Raw genomic sequence first — 13,123 nt, 5'->3', positions numbered from 1 at the left:
TGACTCTCTGAGAAGACAAGGAAAACTCCCAATAAAACCTTGTAGGAAAATGGAAGAAACCTCGGAAAGGCAGTTCAAAGAGAGACCCCTTTCCAGGTAGGTTGGGCGTGCAGTGGGTGTCAAAAGTAGGGGGTCAATACAATACAATATACAGAACAGAACAATTCCTTAAGACAGCATAATAATAAAAATTTTAGAAGTACGGTTTAACAGTAGATGATATGACATAATTAGGTTTGGATATTTTTAGAGTCCTGGAGACCTCATCCATCTAGCTGCCTCCCCATTTGGCCATGCCACGGCTGAAACGTTGCTCCGATGAAAGGACCCCTCTTTCCCATGATTCCTGTGATCCTCCATCAGGGATGACTTTACCATAGGCAGGCAAACAACTTGGCAGGTGGGCCGTGGCACCAATGGCCACATTTGTGTACCGAGAAAAGAAACAGAATAGGTGAGGGTTAGTATTCAAATATAATTATCATGTTACTTATGTTATAGTGCTAATGACTAACAACAGAGATGCAGTATGTACAGTTAATCAGCAGCTCTAGTCAGGATATGCTAAACTGAAGTAGTGAGTCTTCAGCCGGGATTTAAAGGCTGAGACTGAAGGGGCATCTCTTATGGAAGCAGGAAGACCATTCCACAGTTTAGGGGCCCTGTAACTAAAAGCTCGACCTCCCACTGTTATTTTATTAATCCTTGGAATCCTAAGCAGACCGGCATCTTGAGATCTTAATGTGCCTCAGGTTTGTAAGTCATGATAAGTTCAGACAAGTAAGCGGACCTTGGCCATTTAATGCTTTATATGTTAAAAGGAGGATTTTGAAATCTGCCCTAAACTTAACTGGGAGCCAGTGTAAAGATTTAAGAACTGGGGTTATGTGTTCATATTTTCTTGTTCTTGTAATAATTCTTGCAGCGCATTTTGGATTAACTGGAGGCTGTATAGAGAACAGTTTGAACAGCCAGTGAACACCGCATTGCAGTAGTCAATCCTACTAGAGATAAATGCATGAATTAATTTCTCACAATCCTGTTTATTTAGAAAGCCTTAATTTCCTAACATTTTTAAGATGGAAAAACATGTTTTGGACGACTTTGTAATATGCTTTAAATGACATGCTAGAGTCAAAGATAACTCCTAGATTGCGGGCTGATTCAGTAAAATTAATTGGGATTCCAACTGAGTTAAATGATGACAAAATATTGCTGTGATCAGCGTCATTCCCTCCAACAATTAACATCTCTGTTTTATCTGTATTTAAAGACAAGTAGTTCTCATTCATCCATTCCTTTAATTCACTAACACAACTAATTAAAGACAACATCGGAGAAACTTCATTTGATTTAAATGAAAGGTATAACTGGGTGTCATCTGCATACGAGTGAAAATTAACATTATGTTTCCTAATGAGAGATCCCAGTGGAAGCATGTAAAGTGAAAACAGTAAAGGTCCAGTACTGAGCCCTGCGGGACACCATATTGAACTTCTGTGTATAATGATGGAGTACTGTCTGCACATTTCTGTACATACTGGAATCGATTTGATAAATAAGAACTGAACCAAGCGAGCACGGGCCTGTAAGCCCAACATCGTTTTCTAGCCTGTGCAGTAAAATAGAATGGTCAATGGTGTCAAATGCTGCACTTAAGTCCAACAACATAATTACAGTGGAATTTCCTTCATCAGAGGATATCAGAATGTCATTTACAACCCGTGTTAGTGCCGTTTCTGTACTATGACCAGTGCAAAGCCAGACTGGAATTTCTCAAATAAATTGTAATGCGTAAGGTGTGACTGAAGCTGACTGGCGACTACTTTCTCTAGTATTTTAGAGAGAAATGGTAAATTTGAAATAGGCCTATAGTTATTTAGTATGTGTGGGTCTAGGTCTGACTTTTTAAGTAAAGGTTTAATGACTGACACTTTTAGTGCATCAGGTACTGTGCCATGCAGTAATGAACTATTGATAATGGTTAGAATAGGCTGCAAGAACATCCATTGCACTTTTACTAGTTTTGTTGGCACTGGATCTAGGGAACAAGTAGTGGGCTTCATTTTAGTAATTAAAGTTAAGACTTCCTGCTGAGTTACAGGATTAAAATTATTAAAGTGCTGAATGCAATGTGACAGGGTCTGCTAAGCTAGTATTTGGTTTGTACTGTGATGCTGAGATCTGGGATCTTATATTTTTAATTTTCTCATTGAAGAAGTTCATAAAGTCTGTACTGCTAATATCTGTTGGTATTTTGCACTGTTGATCTGAATTCCCATTTGTTAATTTAGCCACTGCTCTAAAAAGTACCCTAGGATTTTTATTATTGCTATCTATTAATGTAGAATAGTATTCTGAGCGAGCTTTAAAGAGGGCTTTTTTATATTTATTTACACTCTCTGTCCATGCAATTTGAAAGACATGTAGCTTTGTTGTTCTCCATCTGCTCCAGTTTTCGACACTCTAATTTAAGAGCTCAGTATTTTCATTAAACCAGGGAGAGTTTCTATGTGCTTTGATCACTTTTGTTTTAGGGGAGCCACTGTGTCCAGAGCATCTCTCAAGGTCACATTATAATGTGATGTTAGCTGATCTAAATTGTTTTCCACGTTTACATTTGATGTTAACTGATCTAAATGGTTTTCCACAATTACACTCGACTTACTCAAGGTATCTATAAATTTTGAAGCAGAATTACAATCTAGATGTCGCACTGTCTTTGTTTTAATCTGCGAGTGCGCTGGCATGGGCAGAACTAAATCAAACGTAATTAAGAAGTGATCGGAAATAACTACATTTAATGGAGTAATATTTAAATTTTGAATTTCAACTTTGTAAGTTATAATTAAATCTAATGTATGGTTATGATTATGAGTTGGACCTTTGACAATCTGACAAAATCCTACTGAACTTAACAAATAAGTAAAACATTTGCTAAAAGTGTCCGTTTCCACATCAATGTGTACATTAAAATCCCCATCAGAACTACGTGATCATAATTTATAGCCAAATCAGACAGAAGGTTGCTAAATTCAGTCATGAACAATGAATATGGCCCTGGTGGTCTGTAGACTAGCACTATAATTGTGTTGGAATCTGTTTTAATATTTAAAATGAATGCCTCAAAGGATGTAAAGTTGCCTAAATTTTTAGGAGTGATTTGCATTTTGTTACAATGAATTATTCCAAGGCCTCCTCCTCGACCAGAATCTCTAGACTTATGAAGGAACGAGTATCCATCTGGTGACGCCTTAGCTAGGGGGACAGTGTCACATTTACTAAGCCAGGTTTCAGTGAGAAGACGCAGATCAGATTTTGTACTTAATATAATATCATTTACCAAAACAGCTTTAGTGCCAAGAGAGTGAATGTTCAATAAACAACATTTAAAACTGCATGGTTCTTTCTGAACTGCTGATATATTTTTGTTTTAATTTGAATTAAATTTCTATTACAGATGCCCCTGGTGGAGTGTCTGGTTTTATCCCTTGGTCTAATTATACACCTTATTTTTTGGTTATCAATTAATTTATGGTTTGTTTCAAGAATAAATTTACTAGATGCCCCACAACAGGGATTATGGGTAATCTGTGGCTGCATTTGCTTAGTTAGCACCTTTTCTATTTATATGCTTTTAAAGTCAGCAACTCACGCTTCAGGCTGTTTTTAATTTGCACCTCTGCCCACAGACACACATAGGTGAAGTCAGTCAGTGACTTAGTGTGGGCTAATAAGTGAAGACGTCCATCCATCCATCCATCCATCCATCCATCTATTATCCAACCTACTTTATCCTAACTAGAGGGTCACGGGGGTCTGCTGGAGCAGAAAATCCCCAGAATACATAACTGTGCATGAATGGCACCTCTTGTGTCCCATAAGAGAATTACAATCAAGTTCAAGTTCAAGTCCAAGTTACTGTCATTCCGATTAAAACTAAATTCTGTGCCTTCAGGATCAGACAAGTCAGTGTGCAGTAAATTGACACGACAACAGTAGAAGAAAGTCCAGCAAATCAGGTCTAACTGGACCAGTGACAGCTTAATAGTAGCAACATTATTGTTTAAAAGTACAATATAAGCAGATAACAAATGAACATCTGGAATGTAGTAACTGTTCATCACTGATAAACTGTAATGTGTGCATTTGATTGATACAATTGTTTAAAAAGTGTAAAGTTCAGAGTCCACAGGTCATAGTGAGGTACTGAGGAGTCAGACAGAGTGGTGGAAGAAACTACTCCATAGACTGGATAGTCTGGCATGGACACTGTGATACCATCTGCTAGATGGCAGGAGCTCAGAGAGCCCGTATGCAGGGTGTGAGGCGTCAGGCACAATGCTAGACGGAGGCTGTGTGTGCTGTGGGTGTCTTGTATGGAGGGAGAGACACACCGATGATGTCCTCGCTGTCATTACCTCTGTAGGAACTTACAATCCGTAGCACTACAGATAAATGAGATGCTCCACTGGAAGGTAAGCCATTTAAGAAATAAAGGACACAGAAACACTTGTAACTCACAATGTGATAGGTACTGTGTATTTAATGGAACAAAAGAGTCTCTCTTAATAAAGTGAGTAAATTAACGACTTACTCCTGAAAGTTACGTGTGCTTCTGAAAATTACAATTGCTTCTAAAAAATACACTTGTGCTTCTGAAAGTTATACTTGCTTCAGAAAATTGAGTAAAATTCTCCGGTGTGAACAAACTGTCAAAAATACATCACTGGATGCAAGAGGCGTTCTCTATTAAAGAAGAAACAATCGGTTTTTGTTACTATGCATGTGCCACAATGGTGGATCGATGGAGTTGTTCTTGACAGCGACCCTACTCTCTATATGGGCTAAAGCTTTGGTCGTTGGTTCAGTTGCTGCCTTGGTGTTGTGTGTTTGTGATCTCACTGGAGATCTCATGGACCAGAGTTTTCCCTAACAGCATTTAGTGAACATACGTGGGCAATCAGCCCTGGCTGTGACGCTAATCCATAAAGGGGGCGCCATTGGACCCTCAATTACTTCACCTTCGAGTCTCCAGGAGGTCTGGCATAAAGTCCACGGAGATATGAGGAGAACGTGACTGTTTCACATGAGCCTGAAGTTATTCACTTCCAGACAGTTTCTTATTTACACAACTCGTGCAAAGCAGTTAGTCATTTGACATTAAGATCAAGTCAAAATATTCTGCAGCATAAAAAGAAATTAACGTGCGTCACTAAGATGGGCCCTTTAGTCGAAAAAAATAAATCAGTTTCCCACATTTTACACCTGATCAGATACAAAAGAGTTACATGAAATTGGACCAACTTAATTTTCAAAGTTCTGTGACAAGACAGGTGCCTTTGTTATCTGGCAGTTCAGTTTTGCCCAGCTCAATAACAACTTGGCACACTGTCCTATCTAATGTGTAAGATGTACTCTGATGTTTAATGGGCACAGTAAAGTGTTAGGTGAAGATGTGCAGCCCTCATTGTCATGGCTTTGTGACAAGACAGATGACTTTATGGGTCAAATTGACAGGCAAAGTTGGCACATTCTGAAATCTAGTGAATGGAATTAGATGTTTAATGGGCACTACAGAGGGTTAGATGGCATTAGACTACACTAGTTTGGAGAAAATGCCGATGCCTTTGTTAAGTTTTGGCAAATTTGTCACAATCCAATTTTCAATGACTTGGATTAACTTTGATGTTTGACTGGCGCTGTAGAGGGTTATTCAGCATTTTGCCACCCTTCTTTTCATAGCTTTGTGACAAGATTCCCATTTTTATGTTGCAGTTGAGATTTTCCTGGTCCAAAGTGAGTTCATGGGTCAAATTGTCTGGCAAACTTGCCATATCCAATGAATGGGTTTCACTGTGATGCTTAAATGGCACTGGGCCACCCTAATTTTAATAACTTTGTGATGAGATGGATGCCATTTTAAAATTTCAGTTGAGTTTTTCTTACCCCAACATGGTTACATGGGTCATACTGACTGAAAGAGTTGGCACACTGTAATCTGATGAATGAGATTTATGTGATATTTAATTGGCACAGACAAAAGAAAAGAGCTTTAAGCTTCCTGGGATAGGCAACATCTTCTGTGTGACTCTGCCTCTGCACAGGATAAAGTGTGATTAGAAATTGGATGGATGGATGGATAAATACACAAATGAATAAACAAACAAACAAACAAACAAATAAATAAATAAATAAATCAAAGTATTGTGAAATGTGACAAAAATAAATAATAACAACATGAAATGCAAGTCTAAATAATGAAATGGGTCATGAAATATGCCTTTTGTTCCTCATTCCTTTATGTCAGTCTGTCATTTTCAAACCCACTTAGTCCTTAAAGGGTCCTGGTGGTCTATCCCAGTCAGCACAGGGTGCCAGTCCATCGCAGGGTGAACACACACACACACACACACATTTAGTACACCAAAGCACCTAACCTGCATGTCTTTGGACTGAGGGAGGAAACGGGGAGATGTTGTAAACTCCCATATTTAATCTTATTATGTATTTATTGTGATATTTCTCCAGAGGTACAGCCACAAGAGTCTTTTGATTTTCTCGTCTGTCACCAGGTCAATGTTCTCACATACTGTAACTCCATCCGTGACTTCAGCATTAGTCCTTATTCTTCATGTGCCATCGTCATTTGCAGGCCCACATATCTTCCCCAACACCTTTCTTTCCCAGGTTTCTTCACTTTTTGTTAATGTCCAACATTCAGCCTCATACAGAAATGCTAGTTTCATTATGTCTTGATAAATCTGCTCCTTTAGTTTTCAGGTCAACAGACTGGATGTCATTAATCCTTGTAAATCATAATAAAGCTTGTCGTTTATCTCAGCTAGCCTTGCTTTAATTGTAGGATGTGCCATGTAGTGTTCATTAGAAATGACTCCTAAGTATTTGAAGTCACTCGCCCTCAGTAAGTTTTTATTGCCGTAGCTCAGCGTCTCTACATTTCTAAATCTTACCGCACTCTCTGTACTTATGTATCGTGTATGTTGTCTTGTCCTCGTAGATTTGTAGACCTGTCCTCTTAGATTCATTTTCAAGTACCTTAGATTTCACAATCAGACTGCTTTAGTTTCTAACAATCAGAACAACGTCATCAGCACGGGCTAAACAATCGGTCAATCTATCTTACAGTGCCCTCCATAATGTCTGACACAAAGACACGCTTGTCCTTGATTTGCTCCTCCGCTCCACAGTTTAAATTATAAATCAATTCAGATGTGACTGAGGTGCGCATTGCAGACTTTCATTTAAGGAGATTAACAGACATTTTGGTCACGCCTTGTATAAAAGACAGCACTTTGTCTACATGGTCCCCCCTTTCAGGACACCATAATGTTTGGACACAGCAATGGTAGGTCTATTAAAGCTGATGTCACATTTAGGACTTTGTCACATATCTCCTGCATGTAATGACTGCTTGAAGTCTGAGATCCATAGACATCAGCAGGTGCTGAGGATCTTCTCTGGTGTTGCTCTGCCAGGCCTTAATGCTGACATCTTCAGCTCCTGCTTGTTTGGGGGGCTTGTCCCCTTAGGTTTTCTCTTCAGCATATGGTAGGCCTGCTCAGTTGGATTTAAATCGGGTGACTGGCTTGGCCATTGAAGAATTTACCATTTTGTAGCCTTGAAAAGCTCCTGTCTTCCCTCAGCAGTTTATATCATTATCTTCTAGCAGGATGAAGCGCCATCCAATGAGTTTCGGGGCATTTACTGGACCCTGAGCAGATCAGATGTCTCTGTACACCTCAGAATTCATTGTGCCACGGTCGTCAGCAGTCCCATCACCAATGAAGAGAAGTGTACCAGGACCTGTGGCAGCCACACATGCCCAAACCATAACACCCCCAGCACCATGTTTAACAGATGAGGTGGTCAGCTTTGGATCTTGACCAGGGCAATTTCATCTCTAAACTTTGCTTTGCCATCACTCTGATGCAGGTTCATCATTGTCTCATCTGTCCACAAGACCTTATTCCAAACTTCTGCAGGCTCTCTGAAGTCCTTTTTCAAAAACTATAATCTGGCCCTCCTGTTGTTGTGGCTCACTAATGGCTTGCATCTTGCAGTGTCGTCTCTGTATTTCTGTTCTGCAAGTTGTCATCTCTGTCACATCCACATTTACCTCCTGAAGACTGTTTCTGATCTGTCAGACAGTTGTTTGGGGCTTTATCTTGACCATAGTGTGGATTCTTCTGTCATCAGCAGTGGAGGTCCTCCTTGGCCTACCAGTCCCTTTGTGATTACTGAGCTCACCAGTGTGTTCTTTCTTCTTCATGGTGTTCCAGACAGTTGATTCGGTCATCCTAAGGTTTTTACGATTGTCCTGAATGGTTTTGTTCTTGTTTTTCAGCCTCATATTGGCTTCTTTGACTTTCACTGGCACAGCTCTTGTCCTCATGTTGAACAATGGCAGCTACAGACTCCAAACGGCAGCAGTAAGCTGAGGTATCTTATGAAGCCATGAAACACACCTGAGGAATCACAAACGCCTGTGACACTAAATGTGCCAAACATGAGACGTCTTCAATGTGCACTTTAATCACATCTGAATTGTTTGATTTGTGATTTTAAACTGTGGAGCAGACGAGTAAATAAAGGAAAAATGTGTCTTCCTCCTCAAGCCCTGCCTCTTCTGCCCAAACAGCATAAAACTGGCATCAAGTCAGCTGGAGTTGTCATTTATTTGTCTAGCAGAGCCGAGTTGAGCCTATGAGCCAGCGATTCTTTTATCCACTAGAGGGCACTAAAACGCCATGTTGATGAAGCTCTGAACTTTCTGTTGCTATTTGTGTTTCTTTACTTTGTGAAGAGTCTCATTCAATGGGGATCACCAGCCTGTAGACCCAAATCTTCTTTTGGTCTCTTGTTTGTATTTACAATATATACTGTATGTGAATTATGTCAAAGGAAAGTATTGTGATGATAAAATATCTTAGTTCAAAAGTACTGTACAGTCCAGAAAAGAGGAACGTATCCTTATGGCTTCATACTGAACTTCTGTCTCAGTGTTCATTTCAAATTTCCTCACTTAATTTTAAGTTTAATCGATTTATTAATTGAACTTTGTCTTTTGAGTTGACTTTGTCACAAGGCGGGCTGTCTTTCAGGTTACAAACCCTTTTGGTTTACAACTTCTTGGTTAGTTCACTTTGCTGGTCTTCAGTCTGCCAGTTTGACACCAAAAACATTATGGAGATGTTGTGGAGAGATGACTGGAAGAAGAGGGGGATATTTGAAGATCTGTACTGCAGTCCTAACGATTTATAATGCTTCAAAGTGGTAGAAGTGGGGATAATCTGATCAATATTAAGGATAGGGAATGAATAGAAATATTGTTGATAATAAGAAAATAATACTAACTTGTTGATGAACTGACCAAGAAACATATACCTGTCCTGGCTTGGCTAATTCTTTGAGATGAACCGGGAGATGAAAAACAGGCAAAACAAATCAAATAAAATATAAAAAAAGCAACAAAACCTGAAGGTTGAAATCAGGCAAGACATGAAGATTAACAGCAAGGAGAGCATTTGTTTGTGTTTAAAGGATTTATCCACAGATGAGATCAAACTTGGTGTAATGTCTGACCATCTGTCCTATTGTGCTGATGAACTGAAGCTCACGACCCCGGAGACCAAGTCCTTTGAAACACAGAATGTGACACTAATGGCGCTTACATAAAATGGCGTCTAATACAGAAAAAGAAATTAGACCCTAAAACTCATCCCTAATCATCACAGAAACAAAGGACCCCTTCAGGTGGAAATCTTGTTCTCCCTGATCATAACAATAACTTTTTGATATTAGTAGAATTCAGTTCAGTAACAGTTAAAATATTTTCAGGTGGATTATGGGTCATGGCTAATTTTCTAATATAAATAGGATGAGGTGTCAGCCTTGTTGGTTTAATTACCAGGTTTGTATGGGAACAGAAAGTTGAACCATCTAAACAACAGGGTGAAATGTGCCTGCCTGGCATTCAAACATTTTGTCACTTTTACTAAGTTAAGATTTCATGAACAATAGAAATGTAAAATGTCATCACTGTACATTCCGGCAGTGTTTCCATGAGTCTAAAAACAGCAGAAGCACAACATGTTTCTTATTTCCTACCTCATAATTTTGTTCAGCAGTTTATACATTTTGAGAGTTAAAGGCACCGGGGTCATTTAGCCGTGTCAGGACAACACTTTAACAGAATTTGGAGCACCTCTACTCAGGACACGTCGACGTCTAAATCAGTCGGTACTTTCAGATCATGAACAGCTTTTAGAGCTGCCAGTGTCCACTTAAAGTTTTTCATTGTGTTTTTAGAGAGAGGGGAAGCAATGGACCTAAAACTATTTAATGAAGTATTTGTTATAAATTACCATAAAGTCCATAAAAAAGTGTGGCTGACCTACTAAATTCAATATTAGCCAATTTATAAAGGCTTGAACTTTGGTAACAGTCATGCTCAGTCTGTGATGAGTAGTCTGATATGCCAAAAATAAAACAGAAGATTGTTGAGACACACATTTCTTCAACTTTACAAACATTGTGTTTCTTCTTAAATATATTAAGATGTTTATGAGTTATGTGTGTCTCACAATCACGAGAGAATATGAGTGTCCCGTCACTAAAAACAAGGCCAAAATGTACATCAGATTAAGAAATGTCAGGGGTATTGGCTGAAGCACTGGGTATTACTAAGTATTCATAATGTCCTGAAGTGGAAATCAACAATATCTTCATCTTAACACCTTTTAGTGTGATGTAGCTATGGGTAAAAAATAGGTGGGCATGAAAAATGATTTGATTCATTATAAGAAACAGGATAGTCAGTCAATAAAGGTATCTCAGAAGAAAACCACGCGTAACAAAGAGAACTGAAGAGCCTAAGTAAAGAGTGGTATCATAAACCACTGAAGCATCTTGGTCTTGTTTTAACGCTGAAGTGGAGGTTGGCTGTGGAACACCTAGGAGGAGACAAACACCAGGAAGATGCGTTTGGCTGTCTATTTCTTTAAAAACTCAAATGGTGCTTTTAAATGTAATTAATCTCAAGAGTTACAAAGCATGTTAAGTCCTGAAAAATCCTAACATTGCCCACTAGACAGGGAAACCGTCAAACTCGGCTAGTGACAAGGGAAAACAGCAAACACAGAATCTTTAAAATGAAAAAGATTTATTCTTCACAAAAATGCTCTTAACAAAAGGCAAACTCAGTGGAACACAAAAGGCAAAGAAGAATTGACTGAAGTCCAAATCACAAATTCAAATAACTGAAAGTGCAAAGCACAGAGGTCAAAAATCCAGAAAATTCTGAATAGGAACAAGAAATCAGAAAACCAAGAAACTCACCACTGCTAAGCGTATTCAAATGAACAGCAAGGGATTGTGGGTTGTCCCTGCTTTTATAGGGCTGAGGACAGTCTCTTATTGTGATGGGCCTGTGGAGGAAACACTCATAAAACACGAGGAACATAACACAGGCATAGAGAATACAGCAAATTATAAAGAAAGGTAACATTAACATTAATTAAAGACTCAAAAATGAACAACAAAGACAAGAATTCAAACCCAGCCAGGGAAGTACTGGCTGAAATACAATCAACTGAGAAGAACGAGGTCCCATGGATTATTGTGAGCACCTAAACTGGGAGACGTTAACATGAGAACACAAAACAGAAATCAATGGAACTAAAATCAAACACGTAACGGCCTGATTTTGGACTGATTTGTACCTCTAACTATTACACAATATGGTGAGAAGTTAAGCAAAATGACACTTTTTATTGGCTAACTAGAAAGATTACAATATGCAGGCTTGTCGAGGTAACTGAGGTCCCTTCTTCAGGTGAGATGTCATTGATTACACACACACATTGATTACATCTCGCCTGAAGAAGGGGCCTGAGTTACCTCGACAAGCCTGCATATTGTAATCTTTCTAGTTAGCCAATAGAAGGTGTCATTCTGCTTAACTTCTCACCACATCCATAATGGCTAACATGGTGTGACACCCTAGTACTACAGACTGTTACTCAATCAAAGATAATCTTTTACTTGAAATTATCCACCGAGGGATACTGGATTTCAGGGAGCATCCATATTTAACTTGTGGTAACTGAACTGACCCCCAGATTCACCAATGGAGTCAAGAAACCTGACCAGTCAGAAAGCGTGGAGCACCAAGGCGCTGCTGAAACCAATGATCATATAATAGCCCAGCCATGGCCGAGAGCAATCTTGTGAAGAATAATGTGAAGAAAAAATGAAACTAAAATCCACAACATAAAACACCAGTGAATGGTTAAGCATTTGTGAAAGATAATTAAATAAAACTTTATCAATGATACGACTCCCCAGTCTGACAGACTCAGAGGTGTTCTTATTATAAGGATGGACCTTAGAAAGGAAGCAATGCTTTTATTCAACTATTCATCTTTTATTGCCTGTTGTTTTCCATTGTTTTTGATAAACAGTAAGAATAGAGCTCCTGTTTAATGTGCGACTGACGTCAGAGCAGGTCAGTCCAGTAGGCATCATAGGCAGCCATCTGAAGGGTGCCATCTATAAAGTGTAAGAGCGTGTGCTCCTGATAATAACAGGAAGCTGCTCCTTGAATTCAGATGGCACTGAGTGAGCGCTGTGACCTGCTGGGCGCCATTCATGAATGTAAAGGTGTGCACAACAAGGGGTATGTGCTCCTTAAAGTCCACGATATGTACAGAAGGGGGCACCGTTTGTGCTACTGAAGGGGTGCATGCCAAGGGAACTCCCCCCACAAGTCTTCTGAGTCTAATAATATCAAGTACCCGCTATGGACAACGAGAGGCCATGTCTGTCCACTCCAGCTAGGGCTCCAAATGGGCTTTGACTGGCACTGACTGAAGTGCATTTTCAGGTCACAATTTAATGTCAATATGTTTGACTTGTTAGATCATTTTTATGAGCGAGGCTAGTTATCAATTCCTGACAGAATTCAAAAAGTATTCATGAAGTATTCACAATAAATCACACATTTGAAGTATTCAATAATAATACAAATCTGAAGTAATTGAATTCTGTATATTCAGTATCTAAATACTCTTTTAGAGGATTCTGCCCAACACTGGTCATC

Source organism: Polypterus senegalus, chromosome 1, assembly GCF_016835505.1.
Source record: "Polypterus senegalus isolate Bchr_013 chromosome 1, ASM1683550v1, whole genome shotgun sequence".
Classification (NCBI taxonomy): Eukaryota; Metazoa; Chordata; class Cladistia; order Polypteriformes; family Polypteridae; genus Polypterus; species Polypterus senegalus.
The sequence above is the reverse complement of the archived record's forward strand: the minus strand, read 5'-3'. Positions refer to the sequence as shown.